The sequence below is a fragment of the Fundulus heteroclitus genome, chromosome 3 (genome assembly GCF_011125445.2).
Source record: "Fundulus heteroclitus isolate FHET01 chromosome 3, MU-UCD_Fhet_4.1, whole genome shotgun sequence".
NCBI lineage: Eukaryota > Metazoa > Chordata > Actinopteri > Cyprinodontiformes > Fundulidae > Fundulus > Fundulus heteroclitus.
In genome coordinates this window covers 32805164-32822492 of record NC_046363.1, presented here as the reverse complement: position 1 = coordinate 32822492, position 17329 = coordinate 32805164, and positions in this window count along the sequence as shown.

Below are 17329 nucleotides of genomic sequence, written 5' to 3'. Positions count from 1 at the left end.
ATCCTGTAGACTATAACTATTTAGTGGGGTTGAAGTCGGGGTCATTCGAGGACCGTAGACCCCACTCCAGAATCAGTTCTGAGGGGTGTTTTATTAAAAGACTAAATTATTACCAAATTTAGACCATTTTGCTGTTAATTAGAGGTGAATTATTGATGCAGAGTTAATCCTCCTCCATTATTCCACCCACCTTGCACCATGCACCAGCATGATGCTTTCCCCACCGTGCTTGACAGTTAGCAAATTTTTTTATAAATCTGGAAGCCTCACTTTGACACCTCCAAAAATGCTTGTGGTCTTTGTGGCCTAGAGCTCAATCTTTTTCTTTTCTGAACATAAAATATTTCTTCAGTCCACATTCGACTCATTTATTTGGGCAGCTACACGTTTTGGTCGAGCTTGTGAAGGCGTCCGTTTTGCTGCAGCGGCCCCACTCTTGGTTTGTGAAAGTCACTTCGCTTTGGACGCTGACACTTTTGTTTTCGCATCTTTCAATCTATAGTAGACCTGAACCTTCCTGGATTGTTCTTGAACATCCTGAACAATTGTCTTTGTTATCTATGGATGTCAGCTTGGGTCAGATGGTTGAAACCTGAAAAAAAGTTTTGTGTTGCAGCAGAACAATTATACACATCAAAAAAGCATTTTACACTAGATAAAGAAGCAGACGTTGAGCTTCTGAAATTGCTCCGACCACAAGCAGAAAAAAAACTTGTAGACCTTGTTTAAAAGTCAGTTTTGTCCCAGATGCACAGCAAGTTTGACTTTGTTCAATCAGTTTTGATAAAAAAAAACAAATCAAATATTCAGCCAGAACTTGTCGGGAAATATTAATGGCAAAACACCAAAGATTAAGATTTCATTAAAAAAATTACACATTTGAATACTGAGGCTTATAGACCCAGATAAAATGAAACTTGCTCTAAAAAGTGTGAGGCTATTAAATCTGTTAGTGGCAAAAACAGACGGTGTATCTAAAATAATTCAGCCTAACAGGCAACATTTAAAAACCTTTCAGGATGTGAGCAGGTTGCACAACAGATACAGACTGTAAAAGGAATACTGAGGATGAAAGAGCATATCTTTAGTCAAATCATGATATTTTCAACATTTTATGCATTTTTTTTTTTGTTGCCTGAGCTAATCAAACAAAAAGAAAACAACAAAAAAATAAATATCTCACTATAATTACAACGTTTCTTCTTGTCCTACTGCAAGATTATCAACCTGATAGTTGTGCTCGGGCAGCCTTTGGAGGTATTCAGACGAAATACTGGTACTAGCTACTTACTGGGTAAATATGTAGCAAATTAGCTGTAATGTAGCGCTCATAAAACCAAAAAACACAGAGATAAGTTCCAGATGAAATGGATCTTTACTTCAGAGAGCTGTTACTCAGAAGTGAAGCGCAGCAGAGAGAAAGTGAACTGAGAAAAGTTGCCAGTAGCAACTTGCCTCTGTAGTCGGAAGATGAATCTTAAATACCATCAAATTCAGCTCTTCCGTTTTATAGTTACAAGTCAGAAAACCAGTAGGATTTACCAAACGCACTAAATGACTAGGCTAATTATTACAAGCTGATAACAATGCATGTCTATACTTATATCTTGTTTCATAAAGCCTTACTTTTCACAATGATTGCAATGCAATGCTTTGGTTGCCAGTCTTTTACCCCTGGTCTGAGGTGCGTCTGAGAGCAACTCGTTTTTTTGCTGTCTCTTTAAACCTAAGGGACTCACTTCACACCCCGACCCTCTTCAGGTCAAAGAGTGCTCCACTCCACCCCATTTGGCCATTTTTGTTGTATGCTAGAGGAATCGTGTGGATTAATACACCCAACAACCGAACATTTTCTTTTATCCATTTGTAGCTTCGCCGTCCTTCAGCTTGGACTACAAAACCACGGTGGAAAAAACATTGAAATGGCAGATTAGCAAAACTAGTTGACCGGAAGTCTATGACTTGTTTAGCAGCTCTGCAGGAAATACTTCAATTGAATTAAATTCAGTTGAATTCAGTTTTATTTTATTTGTATAGCCCCAATTCACAACATGTGTCATCTCAAGGCACTTTACAAACTCAAATTCAACCAAATCATACCGACAGATTGGTCTAAAACTCAGAAGAGTGCATCAAGTCTTTGACAACAAGCATTTACTCCTCCTGAAAGAGCGTGTAGTCGTCTGCATTGTTGTTGGCTTTGCAGCAATCCTTCATACCGCGCATGCATGTGGCGACGTTATTGACAGAAAAATAGAACAGATTGCAAAATATGACCCCAAACAGAATATAAAGATATCTACGCAGCACCTGCAGAGACTATATTCATACTTTCTGCACGACTATAAAGTCCAAGAACGAAACAAAATATTTTTAAGGGCTAAAAAAAAGTGAAATTTGCATATGCTCCCTTTAAACCCTTTTAAAACAAACATTTCCAGGTAGAGGATGTAGATGCATTTGTTCCAGGGAAACAATTAATTAGATAAAAAATGGCAAGTTTAATTGAACATTTTATTACAGCTACCATCACTGCGTTTTTACGGAACCCATTTCGGATTTCAGGGGTAACGTTGATGAGCAAACTTGTTTTTCTTTTCCTCTTAGTATTCTGAGAGTATTTCCTGTTTCAATTTAGGACTTCAAATACACAGGGCCAGCAGAAAATAGTGTAATATTTCTTTATCTTTTGGTAATGCTACTTTGAGAACTTTGTGTATTTAGTGAGGAGGTACTTGCTCCTGAAAGTTTGATAAGCACTGTTGTAGCCAACAAACATGTCCTAATGTTCCTCCTCTTTCCTTTTTTTTTTAAGTTCTTTTTTCTATAACTCCAGCCCCAAGTGCTGTCGCTGTTTACTGGTATTAACCGCATTAAAGACACCAGTGAAAATAACTACTGTGCATACTACCACAGAGAGACCAGCAGCGCTAAGATTTGACACCAGTGTCTCCTCCTGATTATATTGTGAACAAGATAGTGTTTTCACACACACACTCAAACCTGACAAATGTCGCCCATCTGTTTCAGGGACTGCGTGACCAAAAGCAAACGTTGTTAAACCTCGGCAGAGACTCAGGAGAGAGGAGAGTTATGAATAATCAGGACATGATTGCAAATGAGGATATCTGGCATTTCTTTCCACTTTTGGGAGAGCCAGAGAAAACTGAAAAACAGAAACTCCACATGCACAACGTGAGATGAACGACTGAGTGGATGTATTCAGCATTCAGATGGCTGCAGGGTTTTAAAGCCTGAAAAAGATGATTCAGCAGTTTGGGCGGGTGTAGCTTTTGGCTGCGGTGTTGATGTTATCGGATTAATAAGTAATGATTTCTGATTTAAAGTTGAATTTAATATCCTTATGTCTCTGGAACTGCTAGGAAAGACGTCCATTCTGCCTGCAGAGCAAGCAGGGTTGCATTAGTTAAAGAGTGTTTTCTTTTGGGTTTATCACAACCCACAGGCATTGTTGAAACTTCCTCTTTACGTCAACAACTGCGCACCAGGCAATGGTCCTGGTAATGGGCTCATAAAGGGTGTGAGCGTGTCAGATCCTGGCGTCAAAGCAGTTGTGTCCAGTTTAACGCAGGCTTCTTGATTTAATGGCTGCGTGACATTAGGCATGGTAGTACCCTGAGGTTATCTGTGTTTGGAGCCAGACTGGGAGTCTGCCCACCAGGCCCTGTTTCCCTCCCTTCAGTCTCGCTCCTTAATGCTCACTTTGGGGGTCACTCTTCTCTTTCTGCAACCCTCAGGGAAGCCTGAGCTGGTTCTCAGGCTGCTGATTAGGGGTACCGGAGATTCCTGCAAGAGCTTCAGCAGATCAAAGAGCTGAAAATAGTGGGCAATGCAGCCCAAATAGTCAGCCTTATGAATGCAAAATTTAGAGTAATCCTCCAAATTTCATTTAGATTTCAGGAAATGTGATTTTAATTAAGGTTGATGCTCACTGGGAAAATCCTCACTCTTTTAAACTGAGCAGAGTTAAGAGCCTGGACCACCTCTGTGACTGATATATTGGTAGGCTTACTGACTGCCAGCATCAGGATCACATTTACCAAACAAACAGCATCAGAAAATCTGTGAGCGTAATGAACTCCTGTGAGGGTCCATGTGCAGAATCTCCACATTCCCAGATGGGACACATAATGAAAAGCTCTCCTCTCCAGACCCAGATGCGCACACTCAACAAGTTAACGTGAAACATTTGTTTCGGTGAGGGTACGTCCTTCAAACGAATGTTAATTTTAAAAAAAAAATCTTTTTTATTTTGCCCGGGGCCACAAACTGATTAGCAGCAGACCTTCTCTCAAAGGGATTAACATCACATAAAGCTGAAAATCTTTATTGTGTGTTTGATAAATGGTTGTCGTTTGAAATCAGGCTCAACCAATTAAAGGAGGACTAAATTTCAGGGTATATATCCTCAAATTTACAACTTTTCTTTTTTAATAAGAAATAAAGGAAAAGCGAGAAAGACAAAAGTGCTTAAAGATATAGTTGCTAATCATGTTTAGAAACACTTTTTGTAATACTGGGTAAAATGGTCCTTCCATCCTGAAAGTAGTAAATACATAACGTATTCACAAAAAGGAGGTTAAAAACTTTTTTCTGTAGGAGCTGCAGGCCTGTAAAACTCTAACCAATCCATGCCCCTCGGTCCGAAGGACATGGATTTGACAGTTTTGTTCCCCTCTGTCCCTCAAGTTCCAGGAGTATCACCTTATCTATTGGTTGTCCCACATGTCAATCATTTCAAACCCGCTCACGTAATGCCAGTGTGTGTCCACGTTCCTTGTTAGTTTCCGCTTGCTGGCTGCGCATGTACACTTCTAGTGTTTATGTATCCGGTTGGGTTAGCGGCTAGGTTAGCTGTTAGGTTAGCGGCTAGGTTAGCTGTTAGCTTAGCGGCTAGGTTAGCTGTTAGCTTAGCGGCTAGGTTAGCTGTTAGCTTAGCGGTTAGCCGTTCATTGTAGCTCCACTGCTCTCACCGTAGACTTTGAACATGGCTGAGAGTCGCATGAAGCAAACCGTGTTCGTGTTTATGAGAAGAAGAGGAAGGCCACAGCAGAAAGTAATAAGACCAGAGTGGATTTGGGAGATTTTTATGACGCGATCCCACTGAAAAGCGGAAGAGCCAGGTATGCTGAACTTGCGCATGTGCAGTTATTCAAAAAGGGACTAGGAGAAACTTCCGGAAAAATCGCCGACCCTAGCTTTAAAGGACGACTAAGAAAGCAATGAATTTATGTTTGGAATGGCAAACTTTTGCATCAAAGCCCGAGCTCAAAGTAGTGAATGCTAATTAGTTCATTAAGTGAAGATATAAATGATTATGTATCCAGTGAGGGAGGAGAGGTCAGCAGACATGTTGTATGGGAGCTTGAGCTTGAAAGCCTAACAGAGCAACAATCCACAGACATATTTAAAAGTGGTGGTGAATGGCCTTTTGACACAAAAGACATATAAAGTAATATCCTGGCAGCATTCAGGTTGGACGTCGTGTTTTTGCTGCATTTCTGGTCAGCATCATTAGTCTTTGCTTATCTAAAACCTGCAGGAGGCCCTTGAGGACGGGAGATGGACAAAAATGACGTAGGAGGGACATTTGAAGAGAAGGGCATTTATTTTTTAATGAAGACATCCCACTACATCACCGGATGTTTGTACTGAAAGAGGACACATGAAAAATCCCTGTTAAATAAAACATTTCCCTCTATGAACTAGCTGCCAACACTTTGCTCCAGCCATCTGTAGTGGCTGTTGCATGAACTGCTGTTTCCTTATTCTTTGGCTTTCGGCTGCTCCTGCAATTAGGTCCAAGATTGCAATTATTCCCTAATCCAGTGGCAAGATGTGTTTGCAACACTGTCCTGCTTGTTCTATATCCAAAAAGCAAAACAAAAAAACAGCCACACTCAATGTATTTCAGTAAAAAGGATATATAGCAAACATACTGTCTTCATCCAGATACAGCAGTCCACAAATAGTTTTGAAGGGCCGATGGAAAAGTCTCCAATAGTGTCAGATAAATGTAACTTTTAACAAGAAAAAAAAGTATTGTGATTCATTCGTGTTTCACTCTTTTATAGTTAGGATTTTATGCTTCTCAAATACAACTTTTCTACTCCTTTTTCACAGTACTTCTGGTTTTATGATGTTTTGGACTAGCTCAATTAAAACCAGTAACTTTGAACATAACATATGCTTTCCCCCTGTTACAGGCAAAGACCAGTTTGGGTGCAAAGCTTTTGATAACAAGCTGCCGTACGCCATTCCTCACAGAGTGGAGCGACGGGTGGCTAACACATGGCTGAGCCAAACGGTTGTAAGCCCTTAATCGTTAAAGGTTTTAACCTCCTTCAACTGCACAACGTGTCTCCAATTATATCATCATGTTTACTTTCTATCTTCTACTCCGAAGAATCCCATCATTGCTCTGCTCTGAATTATCTGTTCCAGTTTAAATCAACAGCATGAAAACGTGTGGGACTGATCAGTGACAAACGAGAAACCCGTGAACCGTGCCACATCACCACAGTTCATGTCCCTACAAGGTGCATCCACTTAGCTTCGTGTTTTGGGACAAGACGGGCGTTGACAGGTCGCAGGTGCTCACATCCGACCACCTTACTGTTCAAAAAGCAGCGCCGCTGTTTGAATAGGGTAAGGGAGAAGCCACACATGTCCTTACAGGCTAAACCCCCTACATGCTCAAAGAGCTGTGTCTCCTGTTGAGGGACAAGCACAAAAAAAAAACAGCCCTGAGGGGACAAACCAGCCCTGAGGGGACAAAAGGGGGTCAGGTGATGAGACCTCCATCTTCCTGCTGAGCAAACCAGAGAACCGTCGGTAAGAGGGACAACATCCTCTTTTCCTTCACCCATTGTGGAAAAACAATAGGAAAAGTTATTGCACCATGACTCCCCTCAAATGAGGCTTTGTCTGGCTTGTTCGCTGATGGTTGGAATTTAGACCAGTCTGCAAGCCGTTTCTCCGAGATAACCTATGAGCGCGGTGTCGCTCATTAGGTAAAAACAGGAGGCATATATCACCAGCAGGCAGAGGCACATGGGGAAACTATTTTAATTTCACCTGATCTCTTTGACTTGGAAGTACAGTTTAAGGTAGAAGGCATCATTTCCGATTTCAGTCAAGGCAAGAGTGTGGATCTTTGTAGTGTAGAGTGTAGCTTGTTTCAGTAAAACTAAAAAACAAAAATAAAAAAACAGTGCTATTGAAACCTTAATTGCTGTAAAGGACACCAGGACGCCAGCGACTGTGGCTCTGTGGGTAGAGTAGTTGTCTTGCCATCAGAAGGTTATGGGTTCCTTTCCAGCTTCCTCCTGTCACATGTTGATGTGCCCCTGGGCAAGACACTTAACCCCAAGCTGGCTACAGATCTGCATGTTGGTGTTTGAATCTGAGTGTGATTGGGTGAATGAGGCTATAGTGTAAACTTTGTTCAGTGGTCGGTATCACTAGAAAAGCGCCATATAAATTCAGCCAATTTACCAAATTTACCTTTACTTGTTGACCCAGAAGCCTAAATGGGGTCCAAACCCCCAACTTTGGGAATCAGTAGTACTACCTTTTTGATCTAAATTTGACCCACACTGCCGCACATTTTCTTGGACATGCTTTAAGTTTCAGTGCCATCTGAATCATAATTCTAAGACATTTGCAAACATGTGCCACTGCTTCATAAATTATGCAAATGCTGCACAAACAAATGATAGCAATGATCCAACAATAACTGTAATGAGCCCGATGCAATTCTATGCAGAGGTTCTGAAGACTGAGGTTCTCTTACCTCAAAATGTTGGATATAAAGAGGATGAAATGGCATTGTGGAGTTGGCTTTTTGCTCCTTATAGTCATTTAGCCGTTGGGTAGCAGTCTGACTCTGTAAAGTGCACTAAGTTTTTTCATTATACCAGCTCCTGCTCTGGTGATGCCCGTCAACATCAAAGGATGGTTTTTAGCACGGGGAAGATGTTCTGCCTGAGGTCATGATTTCCCGAGCCAGCTGGAGGAACCTCGAAAATGTGCTATTACACACATCTCATCTTTAATAATGAGAAATACCGTTCACAATGCAACTCTGCTGTTCAAATCCTACACATAGTGGCTGTCTGCTCAAGCACACAACACAACTGAGCCCTGCTGCAGAGACATGCCAGCATATGGCTCAGATCTCATCCGTGGATTCCCCCATCCTGTCAGGGTGTGGGTTTCATCCATCAGACCAGTGGCATGTCGAAGCTCAACCAAAACAAGACTTCATGTACCATCCAAACAACTTGGTCTTGGGTCGGGTCAGACACGTTCAAGGCGTTATGAACAACTTCTTTTAACTTCTTTTTTTCTCAGAGAAAGCCTGAGACCAATAAAAACCAAACAATGCCAGGGTGCGGGGTTCTTTCAGCAGATGTAAACCCCAAACAAAGGCTGTGGTATCTGACAGAAAAGTGGTGGGGAGAGGGTTGGAGGTCAGCACAAAGGGCAAAACAAACAGCGCCGGACGCAGCAGTGTGAGGATGCTGAGGTCAACGGTTCGGCCCTTTAGCCACGAAATGTGAGAAGAAACCTGAAGACGACAGGAAACAACGACCACTCGGGACGCTAAGTAAACGTTTATCAGTGCAGTTGAGATTACTCTGAAAAAAACCCCCAACAAAAGCATTTTAGGAAAAGATGGATATGTTTCTTTCTTTTATCAAGGTACTTAACCACTGCACCTCAGATTATTTCAGTGAGTCATGGGGAAGAATATGAATATAAATGCTCAAATCATATGTGTATCTTAATTTCATTGTTAATGTTGAAACAATGAAATTCCAATGAACTTCAGTCTTTTCAGATCTAGAGTGCAAAAAGCTGTAAAACAGATTGAAGGAGTCTGGATAAATCTCAGTTTGATGCACATGGGGTTCAGGCCCAGAACCTAATTATGCTGTGTTATTCAACAGTAATCAGTGGTGTCACATTGAGGTGGAGTATTACCTACTGAATATTGCACAGACTTATTGCCAAGTTCGCTGGACAAAGAGCTTTCATTACGGCCTATAGAGACAATACAACGTTCTCTCTGGTTGTATGAGTCCATGTTTCTGCAGGCTTTTGTGGAACTGAAGTGTCACATGTTATGTGTCAAAGATCGGGAAGGTTATCAATGAAAATATATGATGGGATTAATGACATGCAACTGGTTGAACAATGATCTCTTAATAGACGTTTGTCTTTAACCAGGACAGCAATACGCTAATGTACAGACCTGATCCACAGAGACTACAGGACAGAATAACTTTGTCAAAGCAGAGCACTTGAGGTTGATTGCAGTCTAGATTTGTTTATTCTTATAATTCAACCACACCTGACAGGCCATAAACACTGTTACTTAACAATAACCACCAAAGGTGGGTGAGCAGCTAAAACACTTGCATTCAGTAAAACGAGCAACAGATCCTTGCTGTGTAACAGTAACTTTTTAAGATCTCCAAAATACAAAAAAACTATATTTAAAAGTAAATTGAAATGTTACAGAATCCATAAGGTTTTCAAATTGAAAATACACTTAGTCAGTGGAGAGACTGGGAATAATCGTCTTTGAACTAAAGATCTTAAAGAAAAATAAATAATAATAAATTAACAACAAGCTCAATGAAAGATGTTTGCCTGTGTTCATCTAGGTCCGATTATACGATATGTTTGATACATATATTTAGGCAAATTTAAAATGCTGAATGAGGCTGGAGAAATGATTCATAGACAGAAAAGAAGGCAGCTCTTTGCATGATCAAATCCAGGCTGTGTCCTTATTTCAACATGAACAACCTCTTTATCAAATTTGAGCCAAGATGACCTAAGCCCTCTCTCTGTTGAACTTGCTTAGCTAAAGACAGAGCGCAGCTCCATCTGAGGGTACCTCAGATGATTACCTATGTGCCTCCAAATAGGCACCACATGGCTCACAAAAGCCCACTCATCAGGCGAGGCTGTGCCAGCAAATGGTCCAAGGTGGGACGGGGCAGGAAGCTGGCCTGAGAGGGGTTTCCTCCCTTTGAAGTGCCGGTAGTCAAAGCCTGTGTGTGTGTGTGTGTGTGTGTGTGTGTGTGTGTGTGTGTGTGTGTGTGTGTGTGTGTGTGTGTGTGTGTGTGTGTGTGTGTGTGTGTGTGTGTGTGTGTGTGTGTGTGCACTCCTCTCATTTTGAAGGCAGATTTGAGTTTCTTGTAAATCTATCATATCCTTAAATGTCTTTTTGAAGCCTATTTGGCTCAAGGAGCGTTAGTTCTCATACAGAGAAAAACATTGAGATATCTTTACAGTTAATTCCTTCTGGACTTTGTCCTTATGTACACAAAGCTGCAAATACACACAAGGTGTTTTATGTAACGTAACAGACACACCACTGAAGCTCCCAGGTAGGTATTGATTTGCATATGATGTCTTTATTAATATGAAATTCAGACATGAGACCATATGTTTTCATAAGTTGCAATATTAATTCTTCTTTGTAGCTTCCCACTGTTAAATCTCATCTCCTGCTCCACTCCCACCACCTTATGTACTCTGACAGGCATAACATTATAGCCGTCAGTCCCTAGAAGCAAGTTTGCTGCCAGAACAACCCTGATCTGTTGAGACGTGGACTTCACCAGGGTCTTGAAGGTGTTCTCAAGCACGGAGACGTTGACAGGAGAGCCTCCAAGTCCTCTAAATTGTTTGCTGGGGCCACCATAGGTCGGACTTCTTTGTCCAACTGTTTGCACACTTTAAGCTTTTCAGGAAGCGTTGTTGGTCAGTGCGATCCTCTTATTTCATGAAAAAAGGTATGGAAACATTATATATTGTTGAGTCGGCATGTCGTATGTAATCTGATTACAAGATGCACACAGATTACATATATGTGTGCACTTGTCTCATCAAAATGCTTCTGATTTTGATTAGATGTCTGTCACATGAAAAATGTAATTATGGTAACACATAATAACAATAAAGATAATGAATTCTTGATTGATTGATTCTATTGATACTTGACTGGTCTGCAGCTAAGCAGCCGCCTACAGTAACCTGCGATGCAGTGGGTATCCTTAGACTGTGCTTGTCTTTTGAACCAGAACGTATAGGGTGCCTTCACACCAGCCCCTGTTTAGTTTGCTTTAATCGGACTCTGGTTTGTTTGCTCAGAAAGTTTGGTTTGTTTAGGCAGGTGTGAATTGAACTATGATGCGAACAAAAGAAAGCAAACTCGGGTCCGTCTCAAAACCAAGGCGTCGGCTCAGTTGAACTGAACTCTGGAGCGGTTCGAATACATATGGGAATGCTAAGTGGACCAGAGGCCACTCCAAAACCAGGAAGTGGACTACAGCGCAGGGCAATCTGGGTACATACAATTCTAATTGTGCCATAACACTAATGTACCATAACGCTTGACGTCTGTGTAAAGCGTCACACCAGTTCAAAGAAGCTGTATGCGTCCCTGCTTGAGCAGCGCTGCCTCATACAGAACCTGCCTTGTCTAAAATATAACAATCTCAGAGGTCCTCTGTCTCGTCCTCTGCTCATGCTGAGCCCACTGTTACATTGTGCTTGTCTGGCACACTTGCCAAGACAGCATGGTAATAACGCGGCTAAAATCTCTTGCCATTCCATTTTGTTTACATTTTCACAGAAAAGGAAGTCGTGCGGCATCACTGACCAACCTCTTTTTCTTCTGTGTTTCTTGGTGCAGCGCCACCACAGTGCCACCACTGGCTCTTCACGTGCTTCCATAAGCCTTGGTCACCCATGATCCTATCACCGGTTAAAGATCACGCCACGGTCAATCACTGCAGACTGGGAACACCTTATAGGAGGTGTAGTTTGGAGATGTTCCAACCCAGTTACCTAGCCTTCATAATTTGCCATCAAATCTTGAGAAACAATGTTGCCAAATATACCCCCTTCACAAACAGATAAAATTACAAGAAGACCTGAAAGAGTATTCACTTCACCTGCCAGTGGTCATAATTTTAAGCCTGATACACATAATTCATCATGAAACTCTTGAAATTGATTTTAAGCCTTTGGCTTTGGTTTAATACCCTTGGATTATCAGTAACCCCCATCAAAACTTTCTGACCTTGCCTCTAATAGTCAGTGGAATAATGTATAGTGTTAATAACATTCTTGTCAATACACTAGATTTACACTAATCATTTTAGCAATATTTATTTAGTTAGTTAATCGACAATAAATTAATAATAACCACATAATTCTTATTGAAAGACGGGGAATGCCATAGTCTCAGACACTCAAAAGTAATACATGTTAATATCTTGATTTATCTTTCAATTCTTAAAAACATGGTACCTGCAGGTTTGTTGTTGTAAAGGCCTTTCATTTCCAGGGATCTGCAGCTGTTTAAAAAAAATGGAAAAATGTGAAATAACAGTATTTGTGAATATGTTGCTTAATACGATTGATTATATATATAACCTTATATACTTGTTTGTCACAAAACTATGGAATATAATAATAATAATGTAATTTATTATTATTATTGTTATTATTATTATTATCATTATTATTACTATAATTATATCAGTAAGCCTTTCTTTCAGTAACCATCATCATTATAGGCTTAAAATTGACAATAATATTTGCAATAATCAAACAGCATTAATAATAACGGTAAAAATGTTTATAATGTTTTTCCTCATCACCAAAAAAATAAATAAAATAAAAATCACAATAGCAGATAGACATCACTTCCCCTCATTTTTGTACTTTTTGAAGACCATTTATTTCTATGAAGATTTAAAAACATGTATATTTGGAGTCCATTCCACAGTAAATTCCAATTTAAAGGGCAACGCACCACACTGAATAAAACCCCTGTCCTCTCTGTCATCTTCTTGTACGTGATGTTGCCCGGCTTTGGCTAGATTATCACCTTAAGTTAACAGGGTTTTAAACAGCTGAGTAGCACCAGGAATCGAGTGAGCAATTGGACACCTGTTACGTCAAACAACCATAACCGCGTTGCTGTAAATGTGGAGGTATGGAGCCTAGGTCTTAAAGGGGGGTTGAGGTGGCGGTAAACATGGTGGTGGTTGCGGTCGGCCTCTCACAGCAGGAAGCGTGGCTTCCTTGTGTCAGGGCTGGGAGGACAGAGGTCAATAAATAAAGAACAGATGTGGCAGGGGACGACCGTGGCTCCAGTCTGGGGTTGCCCTTAATGCTGCGTGACGTCCTGCTCACACATAAATCAGCACAAACTGGAATTCCTACTCTGTGAAATAACATTCCTCTGCATACAGGTACTCGGTCATTTTCTTTTTAAACAGTGACTCTTTTAAGCCTTTGTTGGGTTTCTATCTTCAAGATTCACATTTTCAACTATTTATATCTAGAAACATAAACTTACACTTTTGCTGGAAGCATAGAAGCTGCTTGGTACAGTAGAAAGTAAGGCCCCAGAGGTCAGGTTGTGCTTGATTTATGAACTATGCACAGCTCATGTAGGCCTTAGCACTCGGAGTCTGTTTATACTCCCTGTAACATATTTCCAGTGGCTCTCCTGCGCCGTGCTTCCTCGCCGGTCTGTGCGCGCTGTCAGAAGCGATGAGCTATGGAATGAGAAACAGGTGTGTCCTCTCCTTTATCTCGCCCTCCCTCGCTTTTCCACGGCCTCGCCGAGCCACGAGTTGTGTTATGACAAAACTGGCAGAGGCGTCGGTGTGAGAGGGAAAACAAAGTGTAGGAGAGTGAAAGAGCAACCCTAGATAAGCTCGCCTTTATCCACAGAAACCAACAGAAAACAGCCATAAGGAGATGTTGAAGGTCAAGTACTGCTAAAATCCCAGGGTAATAAGTCCTGTCAATGTATATAGTGAAGCTGGAAAACGGCGGAAGGAGGGGTTTTTTTAAGCTTGGTGGCTATTTGATTCATTTATTAAACTCATTGGCTTCAATAAAGCCTCATAAAGGGCAGTTGTGATGCTTTTAAAGCTAAAAAAAATAAAACAATTGATAAATGAATGTGTGAAGTGGCCTGTTTAAGGTCACTCACTCCATGATTAAAGCGCAACAATTAGCATGACTACTCAGAGATTAGTCAATCAAACAGCAGCTTTTAAAATGAGAGGAAAAAAAAAAACTCAGGTGAGTTGAGTAACGGCATTTGATGAGATCATGATAACAGCCGAGTGAATAGTTGGAAAAAGCAGCATTTTCAAACTTTCTCCACTGCCCTCCCATGACGGTGAAACCTTTTCTCTGATCTGAAGCTCATTTGACACTAATCTGCTCGTCAATAGACCCGTCAGGACTGCCAGTCATTGGCATTGTCCTTCTGTGGTTGTGGCGGCTTTACCTCTGTACTCTCGCATGTTCATTGTAAAATGTTTCCACTCATATTGTGTTTCCTTCTGCTTCAGCTCCATTTACCTGGAGTTTACCTCATTTCTCCTCTTGTACATCTCCCTTATTATCTTTCCACTTCCTGCTTTGCATTACGAGAATCAGCATCCGCTTTGTTAGCTAAGACTGTGTGGACCAGCGTCGACATGTATGAGCCTATTTAACCGTTTTTTTTTTTACTTGTAAAAGACAAAAAAAGGGAAATGTGATGGTGCAAATGTGCGTATTTCGTTTCACAGCAGTGTAGCTGACTACGACGTGTTCATTGTGTTCATCAGACTGACGGCCTGGGGGAAGAAACGGTCTCTTTTAAACAGTTTATGTCCAGGATGTGTGGGATCTGCAGAGATAATTAGCTGCCCCCTTTTCCTGGCCCTACACCTGTACAGTTCCTGCATGGAACGAAGGTCAGCACTGATGATCCTCTCCGCAGACCTAATTGTGCGCTGCGGTCTGGACCTGTCCTGTTTCGTGGATCAGCCAAATCAGAGTCTCTGCTGTTCTTCAGAACAGGGTCTCTGTGAGAGGACCAGCTATGGCCCAGAAAAAGCACAGTTGCTAGGAACCGGAAGTGATCTACAGCAGGCGGCGTTGTTGAGTGGGGGGTATTGTCTGGAAGTCCACCATCATTAAGCTCCAGGTGGTTCTGACTGCACCAGTGGGCCAGCCGATCCACCTCCTTTCAGTAATGTTAGGTTATTTTTGTACGGTTGGAAGGCTGCTGAGTTAAGTCTGGAAATTAAGAGCCTCAAATAGCTTATACTTCTGTCTATACCAAGATAAGAAATGCTTATTGCAAATTTTTTTTTATAAATACAGAAGTCTCTGATATCAAACTGTGAAGTCAGAGATAATTTTACTTTGTCTATTTATCCAGAATAATTTGTCAAACGCAATTGTTCCGAATGAAACCTGCGGTGAAGCTACAGGTTCTGTGCATTAAAGCGCCATTTAAAAAGCAGCACTATTTATGTTGGTTTGAGCTTCACTAAAGTTCGCACGTCTGACCCTGAAGTGTAACTGGAACGGCGGTATTACTCAATTCCCCAACACTCACTTCACCTGTCCTGAAATCTTCCACCCTGTGATACATTTTACTCCTTTTAAGCCACGATCACTTCACCTTCAGGTAGGAAAATACTCACACACCATTTATTTAAATCGATATAACCAGACTTCTTCTAACTATTCTTTCCTATAGATAGACGGTTCCCTGGACCGATTAAACATACAGAGTATACTGCTTCACCTGAGCCTTAATCAGACATTTCCAGAGAACATCTTTATTATTCTCCGTCAACTATCTGGTTTGTGAAATGAGCATGTGCCTGAGTCCATGAAAAAAACTCAAACCTGATGGCTTAATACATTCCTTGAAATGTTTTGGAGTTGATAACAATCCCTTCATAGGTTCTGCTTGTGCCAACACTTTTGGCAAATAATTGTTGTATTGGGAGTGTCCGGTTTTCACCGACAGTCTTGCTGAGGACTTTGCTTTTTTTTTTTTTGTTGATCCATAGCTACCATTGCAGAAATTGCTAAGGCAGCAAAAGATCTTGCTGCAATTTTCACTGTAGAGTCTGTGCTCTGTAAAAGATTAAATATGAGAACCCTACAAAAGACTTCTACGCAGAACAGCCTTTAAGAACATATGTGACAGAGCAGCACAAATGAGGAGATTTTTGATGTTTTTTTTATATCAACATGGTTTTTAAAATGTTCTACATTAAAAATTCACAGATTGCGGTGTGCATTTGCATTCAGCCCTTCTTTTTGCTGCAGCTGCGGGTCATGTGGGGTATGTCTGTCAGCGGTGCATGTGTAGAAACTAAAAATCTGGCATATTCGCAAGCTGTCACTTCTACAGTTTTGTAAACAGCAGGGTGTGGCATCTTCTTCACTGAAGTAACAATTTGATGAGTAAAGACATTTTTGTCCAAAAATAAAAGTCACTTCAAAGTGCTCATCTTTGCTGACAGATTTACAGTGACTGCTTGCTAGTTTGCTCCCAGATATGAAAATTTGCTTCAAATGTTTTGGAGCTAACTGTGGTATTCTGACTGATCTGCAACAAAAAAAGGTTCAGTCAGGAAGGATGGAGTTCATCTGTGAACATCGATTTCCAAATCTTTAGCTGGACCATTTGAATATAAGAATAGGTTTTGATTTAGAAACCATTCCAGTGTAGCTCTGTGGTGTTGCCGGAAGACAACGGTACAGTCAAACTTGTTTTTTGCCAGGATTTTCCTGTATTTATCTTCCCATCAACTCTGACCAGCTTCCCTACTGCTGCTGAAAGAAAGCACCACCCAGCAGGATGCTCCCACCACCATATTTCATATTGGTCTTGAGAAACCAATATGAAATATGGTGGTGGCAGCATCATGATCCATTTTCATTTTCTGACCGTGTGTGCGTGTCCCCTGAAAGGCCTTTTTAGTAGGCCGTGGGCCAGAATCTGTACGGTGACTTTTCGTATGAACTGTCAGGGGGCAACTTTCTTGCACCGGGATAAGTTGCTACACATAGCAGTGATCTCAAAACACCAATGTTCCCACGTTTTCACTTGCACATTAAGAAGTTATAGCCGATAAAAAATCTAAACTGTGGCGCTCCGGTCCAAGAGGTCACGTGATTCGATTTTTGCTGCTCAGCCAATCCGATCGCTGTATTGTCAGCTGAGCGAGTTTACCACGTCATCATGGCTGCGCCCGTAAGATGGTTGTTTCTGTTGTGTCTGTTTCCAGACGAAGAAAGCCCAATAATAGCATTTTGTGGCGCCACCTGGCAGAGATCTTGATGGCAAGAAAAAAATAAATAGCCCAGACCATCCATCCATTCATCCATCCATCCATCCATTCATCCATCCATCCATCCATTCATTTTCTAACACGCTTATCCCTGCGTTCGCGAGGTGCCG